The sequence below is a fragment of the Salarias fasciatus genome, chromosome 20 (assembly GCF_902148845.1).
Source record: "Salarias fasciatus chromosome 20, fSalaFa1.1, whole genome shotgun sequence".
Lineage (NCBI taxonomy): Eukaryota > Metazoa > Chordata > Actinopteri > Blenniiformes > Blenniidae > Salarias > Salarias fasciatus.
Window position 1 is genome coordinate 33,991,975 of NC_043764.1, and position 13,639 is coordinate 34,005,613.

The 13,639-nt window shown below is 44.2% G+C and overlaps 1 pseudogene; it reads right to left on the reverse strand.

Moving 5' to 3' along the window:
• Positions 1–12,516, reverse strand: part of LOC115407490 (rho guanine nucleotide exchange factor 10-like protein) — an 81,817-nt pseudogene extending 69,301 nt beyond the window's left edge.
• Positions 12,517–13,639: the final 1,123 nt, after the last annotated feature.

Here is a 13,639-nt window from a genome sequence, read left to right on the forward strand (position 1 = left end):
GTTGTTTAGAGGAGCGTGTGCATGCCTTAGATGTTTCTTTTTCACATTCAGTGCGATGTTCTTTTGTCCTGATGTTGAAGGCTCTGCCGGAAACGCGCCCCCCAGACTGTGAACCGGGCAGAGGGGGCGTATCAACTTTCTCATACCTGGGACACAGTACTGAAGAAGTCGGACTGCAGATGGCGCTGTCATCCTACTGCACCCAGTAGGAAGTTGGCCGTCACAGCAACATCACGTGACACTTCTGAAGAAGGCAGCAGTTTGGCAGCCGAAACATGTCAAGGTAGGCAAGAAATCCCTGGCCTGATTATAAGACTCAGAACCATTTCCAGTGTCATCCCTTTATGATTTTTAACTGCAAAAAGCACTTTATTTACTTACTTACTTCATTGTCTTTCATTGAAGCGGGTGCAGCTCTGAGTATGACAGGGCCCACATGAGATTCACAAAACTTTTGTTTGTGATCGATCTCAACATTCAAATGATCGGGTGCTGATAAATGCAGCGGCTGAATTTGATCTCATTGACATGTTGCACTTTTAAATATTCATTGTTCACAAGCCCCGCCCACTGAGGTAAACCGCAGAGGAGAAAACTTAGCAAAATCCTTTTCTGAGCTGGGAACCGATCCGCCTGAGGTGGAGGTAAATAAGGATGAGCTCTCTGGAAGAATAAAAACTGGAATTAAAAGAGCGAGGAAAAACTGGAAGAAAATCACAACAGCGGTGAAGAGCGTTGGCATGGACAAACGGACAGCAGCTGAGGTTTGACAAAATTACAGGTCCATGAATTTAAACCTAATAGTGTTGTCTATCACAAATAATAATGAGTAGTGTCAGCATGAGCCGCTGCTGATGGAGGCGCCGGTCACGCGCTCTTCTCTCCTTCTTATGAAGCCAGACCATTGGCACATGGTTTGTTTTAGCTTCAGTTGCTGGTAGGGACCACATTTGCGCTCTTCCCTCAGCTGATCGAAGCCAAGCCGCACAGTTGGCGTTAGTTTCAGCCGTTTTTTTATGAAGGCAACGCTGATGCCCCATTCTTCCAGCTTATTTACGCCGATCCTGTCTGGTGAGTGACACTGTCAGTGTCAGCTTGCAGCCCAGTGACCGGGGAAGGGCTGGACCGCAAGACCGTCAGGCTGAAACGCACCCTTCACGAGTCCAAGTCAAGTCTGAAGTCTCTCTGTGCTAGTCAAGATCGTTGTCTGTGACCCATTTTGTATGATTTTGACCCAATGTTTCCCATCTAAACCAAATTTACCCAATGTTTAAAATAAAAAGGACCAGTCAAACCAGTCAAATGCTTTCTATACATGTAGAGAAATCAATATACCTTTCATTGACTTTTCTTTGAAAGCTTGAATGGCATTCAGCAAGCATCTGTTATTAGCTGATGAGTTCCGGCCCTTAATGAAACCCATCTGGTCTTCCTTTATTAAAATTGTCATGCAATTTTCAGAATGAGAGGCTACAATTTTGGAGAGTTTCTATGTTTAAAACAGTTCATGGCTTATAGACTCAGGACATTTTCCTTTTTTTAAGATCACAGATGTATTTGCCTCTTTCAGGGTTTGCGCAAGCTCATTGAGGGGTGGTTCTGCGAGAATATTTTGAAACTGTTTATAATATTCACAATAAAAACCATCGAGCCATGGTGATTTTCCATTTTGTAATGATTTGATAGCTTTGATAAGCTCAGTTTTAGTTAAGAACCGTCTTCTGCTCCTCAGGCAAAGTTGGCAACTTAAACCGAGCAAAGAATTTGTTCATAAGTTGCTTGAAGCCCTCTGAGGCAACTGTTGTTGTGATACTGGGCTATACAAAAATAAATTGATTGATTGATTGATCATCCTCTCAACTTGGTTAAAGGAGTAGAGCTACATGTAAAAGCTCTTAAAACAATCATTTCTTAATTTATTTTCATATACTATCCATCCTTATCAGCTACAGCTTCAACAGTCAGACATTCTGCTCGCTTTTTAACGTAATAACCGTACAGCCCTCAGTGCAGGCTCTGCTGGTTACCTGGCTCTTCAGGTCCTCTCGTGGTCCCGGCACATCAAAAGACACTCCACTGATTAATGCAATATTGTTTAAAACTGAACAGGCCAAAAGAATGCCACACGCTTTTTGGGGGGTAAACACCAACGGCGCTGCCGCGCCGAGACAGAGATTCCTGTCTGTGAGCGTCTGAAGCAGCGGCGCTCCACAGTGACGCGTCTACATCTGTGTTCACTGTTAAAACTGCTCTCCTGCTCCATACCAGGTTGGACCAACAGGGTTATTGAAAGTTGAAAATCCTTTATTAATCCCACTAGGGGAGTTTTAATTGATATTCTGTGAAGTCAATATTTGATTTTTTATTAAATTCTTTTCTGACTTTTGAATCAGTACTGAATATGTGCTGCTTTTGCTTCATGACATATTTGACAAACGTTTGCTTTATAATTATTTTCACGCTCCTCCAGATTTTGCAGCTGCACCTCAAATCCACACCGACTTAAACTGGCTCCACAATGTCAGGCCTACGGTGATATTTCAGTTTACCGGACGATCACGACCAAATTGATGAATGCCGATATGGCGTCAATATAGTTTGGAGCGTGAAAATAATTAAGGAAATCTAGAATATGTCGTACAGCACAAGCAGCCATATATTCAGTAGAGGACAAAAAGTAAAAAAAAGAATAGAAAATGATTTTAATAAGGCCCTTACAGAATATTTGAAAACCTGGCTGGCAAACCCTGCCACAGAGTAGGAGCACCACTTCAACAGTGGACATACAGGAGTCACTGTGCAGTGCTCTGCTGGACTGCTGAGAGGCAGGTGTCTCTGTACTGAGGGAGGGGGAATGATGTTTACCCCTAAAAAGATGTGTGACTTTATTTTGGCCTGTGCAGTTTGACACAGTATTGCATTGAGTGTCTTTTGAAGTGCCGGAGCCAAGAGAGGACCTGAAGAACCAGGGAACCAGGAGAGGCCCCTTTGGCCGTTTGTCCACAGCGACGCTCTTTATTGCCACTGTGATCAGAAGATCACTGTGTAAGAATCCAGACAGAGTTTTTCTGGCTCCTTTAATTCCATTTTTTTTCTTCCAAAGAGCTCATCCTGATTTACCTCCACCTCAGATGTGAGCAGATCGATTTCAAACTCAGAAAAGTTCATTTTAGGGTTGCACCGATACCATTTTTTGTTCGCCGATACCAATTCCGCTACCTGGCTGTGTAGCATCGGCCGATACCGATACCCTGCCGATACCACACTTCTTCTAATTGTCAGGAACTGTCACGTCCTCTGCCTCGGCCACCACGTGGGGCAGTGTTGCTGTTTCCCTCCTTCTCCTCGTTTCTGTTCTCCCCATTTACTACATACCGTATTTTTTGGGCCACAAGAGGCACTGGAATATGATAATGTAACATCCAGCAGCATGAAAGGAAGATGAGTTGGATTCTTAATGCTAGTTTATTAAGCGTCAGAACTTACTGTGGTTGTAACCACAGCAAAACTACAGCAAAACATCCATCCATCCATCCATCCATCCATCCACCACTTCCAGACCGGGTCTCAAAACAACAGTCTTAAGAATAAACAGCTGAGAGGTGTCTCTCATTTTTCCAACATGCACACACATGCTGGCTTCCTGGCCCCGCCCCCTACTCCATCCCAGCCACTCAGGCCACAGCGGTGCATTCAGGTTACTTGAAAACATAGGAACTCACAGAACTCAATATACTGGTTAAAAAATAAGAACTACATCAAAGATGCTACAAAAGTAAGTCTGTAATAAATAATAAGGCGAATTAAGCAACGCCATTGTGGGATCCTCCTTCTTTGTTGTTTTTCAGCAGCTTGTGTTCCAGTGGCTGCACTACGGCCTCTTGATGCTACCATCGACCGGGACACGCCACACTGCAGCCTCCTGACTCCCGCGGCTGCGCGGTTCATACAGAAAGCAGCGCGGAGGATGTGTAACGATGCTGATTGATTAAAAAAGCAACGTATTTACTGCGGACGGCAGAGCGGAACGACACACATTGTGTGGAATGTGGCAGTCAGCTTGGACCTGTACCTCCAGTCAGCTCCTGTTGCCGCCTCAACCGCCCGCCGCTCCTCCGGACCTGCTCCTGGAGCCCAGCTGGTTTCCTGACTTCACCGGGGAACTCAGTTAAACTCCAGATTCAGCCTGCTCTGCGGCTGGAGACCAGCTTCATCTCACAAAGACTCATGATACTAGTAAAACTCCTTTTCTGCTCTTCAGACTCAGATCCACGCTCTGTAACAAGACCTGCATCCTCACTGGGATGTAAAGTCATTTCTACCATTCACTGAAAACACAGATCACACTGCATGAATGTTGAAGAATGAATCCACACGGCGGTGCGTTCAAGTGCGATATGAAAGTCGGAAAATGGCATCGGCGTGTTATTTGTTAGTACTCGCCGATACCGATACCAGCATTTTAATGCGGTATCGGGGTCACTGCCGATACCAGTATCGGTATCGGTGCAACCCTAGTTTATTTGATGGCCAAGGTCTCTCCTCTCTGTGGTTGACCTCAGTGGACGGGGCTTTGAATGTTTCAGGGCATGACATGTTAATGGCGATGGAATTCAGCTGCCACATTTATCAATAGAAAACTGGGATCAGTCAGACATTTACATTTCATAAATCACTCATGGGGTCTGTTGTAGAATGAATTATACGTTCAGATCTGTTTTCATGAAAGATTAATGAATTGGGACCAGTGTGTTTCCAGCTCAAGAGATGATCAGAATTGTGCAGGGGTGGAAACACACTTGAACGCGTCTGGCCACGCCAACTCTCACACACACACACTGTCAAGTCAAACTTGAGGTGGATCTGTCAAAAGAAATGAGGCAGCTTCAAAGAACAGGAGGCGGAACCTTCAGAGCAGGAGGCGGATACTTCCTGAGACCTGCCGGACCTGAATGAGTGGAGCCCCAGCACAGGTGAAGCAACCAAGCAGACAGCAGCACCAAGCATCAGACAGAGAGACTGAACACGGTTGATTGCAACTCACCCTGCAGATCAAAGCACCTACAAACACCAGAGAGGCAACCGGTAAGAAGCCGAGCTGTCTAAAAAACTGGTGGAATGAAGAGTCTCTGCGCACGGCGTTTAGTGTGCGGCGTGTTAACTGCTTAATGCCCTTGTGTGCTGATTGCTGATTACTATCCTGGTTGCATTGATCTAAATGGGACAATTGTGCTGTGTGTGAATGACGAGTGCTCATGTGTTGGTTATGTTTAAGTATTTCACTTTGATTTGGGAATCTGCTTAATCATTATGAATTGGAAGCTTAATTTGGATTCAGCAGTAACTGGGTTGAGTTTCACACATTTATTTGTAATTGCCATGGTTATTCTTTAGCAAATACTTTGTGATAGAATATGATTTGTGATTTTTTGAACAGAATTTAAATATGTTTCCTTTTTTTTTCTCTTTGGAAGGTTTTTCACCTAATGTCCAAATGTCAAGTGGCAACACTGAATCCTGAAACCTGCACCTAAAAATAAAAGATGCAAAGAAGGACAAGCTGCTTGATCATTGAGTGAATCCGCTTCCTACAACTCTGAGTAGGTGACTCATCCCGTTCAAGTGGGGATTGCAGGGAAACCAGCGAGAGAACTTGACACACACGGTGGGGGCACAGTCAGGGGGACAAGATAATCCACTTATTTCAGGATAAGTGAACCAAACTCAACCGTTTCAGTTTCATTTTCACAAAATGTGGTGTAGCAGGGAGGAAACAGACCGTTTTCAAATCTGAACGTAATAATGAGGCTACGGCAACAAAAACTATTATAAGAAACAAAGTGAAAAAAGGATAATATGTCCCCTTTAAATGCTTTGACATGTTTGTCATATCTGTAAAGAAATTATTTTGCTGTCAAAATCCTTTTTAAGTGTCCAAGTTTCTGGTTTTATAGAAGGACACCACTGTTCAGATGTTTCCATGAAGCAAAAATATCAGACATATAAGAGTCACTGTTTTACTTAAAGGTCTAATACATGATTTTCTCAAAGACGAATCCAAACATCTGTTACTCACTGTTTGAACAACGCCATGCGCCAGACCATCGCCCGGCTCTCCTGCTTCTCCCAGGAAACGCGGAAGTGTACGAACGTGATCTCCTCTTCTCTGCCGTGCACGGCTCTGTTTACAGTGTCTGCGATCGGCCTCGCTCATACATAAAGCTTGTTCTCCGAAACAGTTACAGTTTCATTATGTCAGACTCGCCATCGGTAAGTCCTAGCTCAGAAGCTCACGGCTACAGAAACACTCTGAATGCGCAAAAGGGAGAAGCTTATTGGGCACGAGCACGTAGAACTGCCTTACGAAAGCAGCTCGTCGGAAAGATTGACAAACAGACCCACCAGTTATTTAGATGATCCACCCGGAACTCAAAGCAAATAGAACATCCTATATTACACCTTTAACATTCAATAACGATCCCTGCACATTTTTGAACAGTGTGCATTTGCTGCTTATCTGTTCTCCCTACGCATATGTGAGCGGTCTATGTGTGAGCTGTCAGTGTGCAGTGCACACGTGTAATTCTGTTCGTACTGGCTGCTGCCCCAGTGATGCACATACCATTCCAATTTTCCACTCAAAAAAACATACCAATCCGATGTTACACTATTCTATAAACTGCTCAAGGAAAGACCTGTTCACTCATTGGAAGAAGCTGAAACACTATCACTGGGGAGATTCGACAAAGATTTGAAGAACCATTAGAAATCTCGATGGAAATGTTGAGTAACTGACCGAGGCCACAAACAAGTCGCCGATCATCTCGTTGTGATCCCACTCGGCCACACGGGATCCCAGCGCTATCTGGAACATGGAGTGGCACTGGTAGATCTCCTGCAGGCGGTAAAAGATCCGACACGCTTTCTTTGGTTTCAGGATGGATCGCGGAGGCTCCAGCAGAGGTTTCTGGTACTCCTGACAGACAGACAGACAATTTGTTTTTAGTTTCTTTCAGCATCTATTTTTCTGGCAGGCGAAATGGAAAAAGAGGAGTCTGCAGCCAGACACAACCGGAGCGTGAAGCAGCTCCTGAATGACTCCCGATCCCTGGTAAGTTTTATCTATTAAACAACAAGCTGTTGTTCGAAGATAACTCGAAATTATCCCAAACTTTGAGCCACAGCAATTTGTGTTGATTATGTGTTGATTATGTTTTATAGAGTATACGGCAATGGGTAGCAGTTCACCCCCCAGCCCCATCAAACAGTTCACCTGTACCGTTTAGCAGTCCACCGCCCCGCCCAGATGCTCTGCAGGACCTCTGGAACGACGTCCTCCTCCCAGACCAGACCCGCTAAGATTTGTTCACACTGCGTGAACACCAACTCATGAATGCACATTACAATTTTTACTCTTTTGCTTATGAGTCTAGAGGATAATTACTAAAAGCCATTACTGTATTGGTGCAATCTGGCAGAGCACACAGAGCATTGAGCAAGAAAGGTCGAGTTCATGTTGGCGTTACTGGAAAACATCCAGCAAATGGGCAACATCATGAACAAAATGGAGACGGCAATGGAGAGCATGGCCCAAAGATGAAAGCTGATCTGAACTCCTTCCCCATTATTATTCCCATTATATGGTTTTTATTTTTTTAATCAGTGTGTTTTTGCACTGTGGTGTAAATAACACTACTAATAACAGATGCATGCTTTGTGTAATATGTTTGTGTTAACATCACACCATGCAGGTTAAAATAAACTACAGTTGAAAGGAATTGTGATTACATGATCTGTCTACATGCACAACTTACAGAAAAGTAATTCAGTTTCCGGGAGAAGTTTGTGGGAACTATGGAAATGTAATCACATCATGAGAGTAGGGCTTTTAATAACAAGCACACTGTTGTGATTTCCTCACTTCAATGTATTTTATGAAACAGTGGTAACAACAGTGTGGATACACAAAAACAATGACAATGTAAACAGAAAGCAGCCTCCCTTCAGTCATCACAAAACTTAAACTCCTCCATCTGAGCTGCCCTGATGTCTCTCCTTCTGGATTAGTATGCTCAGGTCATGGTTGGACTGGAGGCTGACTGTTTCCATGTCTGCCTGAGTGCTCTTCAGCAACCCGCTTTCGAACTGGAACACACGAGGTAATTTGTGTCCAGCTTCTCCAGGACGTCCCTGATCTGATCACAGATGCATTGAAATCAGTCCCGCCATGCAAAAGTGTGGCACAAACAGCTGCTGCTGAAATGTGTCCACGGCAGTGTGACGGTGGAACCAGGAGGAACCAGAAGGAACCAGGTGGAACCAGGAGGAACCAGAAGGAACCAGGTGGAACCAGAAGGAACCAGGTGGAACCAGGAGGAACCAGAAGGAACCAGAAGGAACCAGGTGGAACCAGGAGGAACCAGGTGGAACCAGGAGGAACCAGGAGGAACCAGGTGGAACCAGGAGGAACCAGGAGGAACCAGAAGGAACCAGGTGGAACCAGGAGGAACCAGGTGGAACCAGGTGGAACCAGGAGGAACCAGAAGGAACCAGGTGGAACCAGAAGGAACCAGGTGGAACCAGGAGGAACCAGAAGGAACCAGAAGGAACCAGGTGGAACCAGGAGGAACCAGGTGGAACCAGGAGGAACCAGGAGGAACCAGGTGGAACCAGGAGGAACCAGAAGGAACCAGGTGGAACCAGGAGGAACCAGAAGGAACCAGAAGGAACCAGGAGGAACCAGGTGGAACCAGGAGGAACCAGGAGGAACCAGGTGGAACCAGGAGGAACCAGAAGGAACCAGAAGGAACCAGGAGGAACCAGGTGGAACCACAAGGAACCAGCAGCAGGAGATCTGCAGCTCAGTCCTGAAGATCATCTAGAAAGAGAAACATCATCAGAAACTCACTGCATTTGTTTAACCGCTAGCTGCTAACCAGTACGGTTAGCAGCTAGCTTAACGGTAACAGGGTCACTGTTAAACAATAAAGCATCCGATATTTACCTTCTTTCTCAAACCCCGTCACTGTTGAATGACATGACGGTCAGCATCGCTGACAGCTTGATGGTACTTTGATTGCTCGCAATGAAATCCAGACAACCAAAAACACTTTCTGGAAGTCCTCCAGTTGTTTTGGCTGGTGTGTGAGCACCTACGTCCACAGTGACATACTGAAGTTTTACAGTGAGGTGATGACATGGCTCCAACTCAGCAAATCGTTTTTTAGAGGACAAAACATCTGAACCAACTGTGCCCCAGCACTGAATCAGCACCAGGTTATTTCAGGAGGAAAAGGGGTGAGAAGGAGGGGGGAAGGGCTGACCCCCCCCAGCAAAGAAGCACACATGCAAAGTTTTAAATCATGACAAATGAACAGTTTCTTTTGTGTAACTCTTGGCACCTCTGCACACTTTTCAACAGAAACTTGAGGCTGGGTTCAGAGAGTTATATGCAAGGTTTTTTTTATGTTCTTTTCTTTAAACACTGCTGAATAAAAGTAGCTGTGGTCATAATATTCATTTCTGTAAAATTATGTAGCCTACTTTGTGTTGCAGTGAATGGGTTGTTTTTGTGTTTAGTTTTTTTTGGGGGGGTGTTTGTTTTTGTGTGTCTATGGTTTTGCTTCTTGACAGAATGTTAGTTTGGTCGTTTTTTTTTCTTTCTTTCTGTACATCTGCATATAAAACAAAACTCAATAAAAATATTTCTTCAAACTCTATGAGAAACTCACCTGGATAATTCTTTTCAGAGAGTCCAGGTAACTGCGCTCGCTCTGAACAATGGAGCTGAGAATGACACGCCTGACAACCTGAATGAGTCACAGAGAAGCTTTCTTATGCACACTGTTTTCCAGAATACACCACGCACACAGTGAAGGTTTTTTAATTGTTTCTCATTCAAAAAAATATTGTCCCTCCTATAATTAATGATGTTGGTTGAAATAAACAAAATACAGACACCAATCAGTAAATTACAGTGTGCTGGACCTGATCCTGAAATTCAAGATTTGAGGATAAACTAAGAAGATTAAAATGAATTGATGTCCTTGTTGTCTCCCCAATAATACAAACCTGATGATTGCTGAGGCCCTCTGGCATGGGGCAGAGCTGTGGTGGAGGATGCTTCAGCTCACACACAGGTTCCGCTTGATAACCTGGATCATCTTTCCCCTCACCTGGAAAATTAAATACATGATTATTTCATACACAAACCACCTGGCCTGCTAAGCATTGTAACAGTACAGAGGCACAGCCACAACTTCATTGGCAGTTCATTTTATTTCGCACCAGCTTGGTTACTGGGATTTGTTTTTCTTCCAGAATAATAGGTTATTAATAAATAGATTAATTTGGCATGTTGCTATCATGTTACACCAATGAGCCTCAGCATCCTACCACAGGTGCTTTCTGAGCTGATAGCAAGATCATATTACAGGCCATACTGATCAGTCTAAAAGTTATATTCTTCACTTCCTGAATTCTGCACATGTCTTAAAGGACACAGAGAAGATTTGTGATCAATTCTGCGGTCCAGTGCATACACAAACTAAAAATGTTTTCTTCACAAATTACAAAATACATTCTTCCCTGTCTGAAGCTCATCGTTATGTAACCCCCTGGGTTATAAGTGCATAAGTGCGCATATAACTTCTAATAACCCTCGCAGAAATACTAAAAACAATGCATTGTAATATTGTTCACTTATCCACAGATGTATTACTACATTAGCATCCTTTATTTTATGTTCACACATAGTGCAACATTTATTTAGGGACCGAGCCCAGAGGGCAAGGTGGCCCACAGGAATGTCATAGAGAGATCAAACCAACACTCACACGTTCGTCTCATCGAGATCTAAAATTCACGCGCTGACACCCCTGACCTAAATCCAACAGGAAGTCCGCAATTTCCCTTTCAAAGTAAAATTTTGCTAAAAACCACTCCTCACGAAAAAATTATCTCCTCCGAGACCGTTTGTCGTACAGACATCAGAGTCACGTGACGTGATAGAGGACAAATTTCTCTACAAAAGTTGTGAACAACTTTGTCAAAAGTCTAACGGTGTGGATTTTATTAGCGTTCAAAGTTTGAAGTCCAAAATCCTGCCTTGCTCCTGCCCTCATCCGTTATAATGGGAAAAAAATTGAAAAACTTGCCTTTTTTTAGCACCTCGAACAAGCGTCGAGTGTGGCTAAACCGTGACTCCTATCAACAAACCGAGCACACGTGAAGCATCACCAGGTTCTCCCGAACAAGATGATGTAACATAAGTGGGGAAAATATCATGTTATATGTATGTTTTCACAGGTAGGAAAAGGTGTGCGCTCTGCATTTTTTTTGCTCTCAGTTATAATGGAGCCGGATGGGGAAAAATCTTGCACTTCTCACAAACTGAGGCCTCTACGCTCCAAACTAAAAGTCTGACTGCTCTGAAAGACAACTGAAAGACAACTAATTTTCCTATCAAACGTGATATTTTTTGTTCAGTTTTGCCAAACAGGAAAGGAACAAGGAGCAGTTGTTTCCCAAACAGAAGCTTTTATTTTCTCCTCTCCCCCACTCTAACGCAGATTACCATATATGAACATACAGTGCAGTTACACAGCTGACAGCAGCTGTCAATCAACTGTGACACTCAGTGCCTTCATTCAGTGACTCTCAAAAGCAGATGGGAGAAGCTAACAGCTCCATGTTAGTGGATGACAGATGCTAACAAGCTAAATGTTAGTGGATAACAGATGCTAACAGCTGCATGTTAGTGGATGGGAGATGCTAACAACTCCCATGTTATTGGGTGGACGTCTCAGTCGCGAGCCGGCGGGGAGGCTCGGGCCGACCAATGCCGCTTGCGGCTTTAATTTTTTTTTATTTTAATAGGCTTTACATAGTGTATTAGTTTTCCATAATTTACTAGTGCAAGTAAATTGGTCATTCCCTCCCCGCTTCCTATTTGCTGTCATTTGGTGCAATGCGGATGTGTAATGATTGTGATTGATTGTTGCCGGTTGGGGGCGGGGCTTGGGTGTGGTAACAGTGTGTTGCGTAGTCTGTTTTTTTTTTGGGTGAGAGCTGCCACTCCCGGAGCGAGCGGTGTGTTACGTTGTCCGCGGATGTTGCGCTTTGGAACCTGCTAAACTAACGGTATGTTGTTTGGCTAAACTTTGGTTACCTCTGGAACTTGTGGATCGTACTTTTGTGGGATCTCTGCTCTTGTGAACTGTTCGGTGGGTGCCGTGTTCCCACGAACCAACGTTTCCTCTGGCGCCGCTGCGGCCTGGATGTTTATTGATTGCTTCCACTCGCTGAGGACGTGGGTGGATGTTGTTTTCATTTGTTTCACTCGCTGAGGACATCGTGGGACTTTTTCTAGAGCCGTTCCCCCCCCCCCCCCCCCCCCCCCCCCCCCCCAAGTCGTTTACACGCCACCTTCTTCGTCCGCCCGCCATTACAGACGGTAACGCTGGTATAGGGGTGAGTACATGCTCCGTTCCCGGTGTGGTTAGTGGCGGCCACCATTTTGAAGCAACCATTAGGTGGCGCCCCAGGATAAATACAGGCCTGCACCATCTGAGATTGTAGTATCACTCAGTACCTAGAAGGGACAAATTAGCTCATTAAATATGCCGGCTTAGGTTTTTTTTTTTTGAGAGCTCTCTTTGTTTTGTGGATCCACTGATGGTGTGAATTATTTTCTGTTCACTTTTAAGCATTTTCAGCTGTGTCATTTTCTTCTCTTGTGTGTTTAATATTTTTAAGTATTGATATTTGCAGTTTTCCGCATAGCTCCTGCTATTTTGTGTAGTTATAGCCCTTGGTTCTTTTGCTGACCAGTCTAATAAATACTGGCTATTTGGAATGTACACATTTGTGTTCATTGTAATATATGTTTAAGATCATACCTCCATACAGGTTAAAGGTGTCATGTGCAACTTTCACACTCTTTGGCTTGCTTAAAGTAGCTTTTCACGCACTCTGGCGGTCACTAGGCTAGTTAGTTGTATTACGTTGGTTTAGTCTGGCCCGGCCTTGGACTTTAGAGTGTAAGTACGCGAACTGGGGCGCTGTTCGTAGCAGTAAAGCAGAACAGCATTACAATTATCTTCCAAGAAAAACACTGGCTTCAATGACTAATACCATTACAGAGCACTTTGTGGTGATCTATGGTCTAACATGTCCATGTACAGCCTGGCTGTCCCAAAACACACAGCTGTCCTGTGTCTACTTCAGTTCTGCATTTACGACAATCTGCCCAACAGACTATGTCAAACCTGTTCCATCTAGGAATATGTGATTCTGTTATCCTCTGGACTCAGAGAAGACCCCAGTGTAATTGTCAGCCTCAGAACTGGTGCTCCGCAGGACTACTGCAACAGCACATCATCAGCAGGGTAAAACTACCCTGTCTCACCATGGTGTAATCCCAGCTCACGTTCCCTTTTATTATTTTCCTAATGGCCAGCACTAACTGCTCGGATGAATGAAAGCAATTAAATGCAATTGAATTTCAGACCAAAATAACATGGAATGGACCGAGCTAAAGGAAACCAAGTTCATCCGTACCGTATAAAACACGGTAGAACAAAGAAGATGAAAGTATTAAAACAAACTCGCACTTCCTGGTTTACTGACACTAAACGTG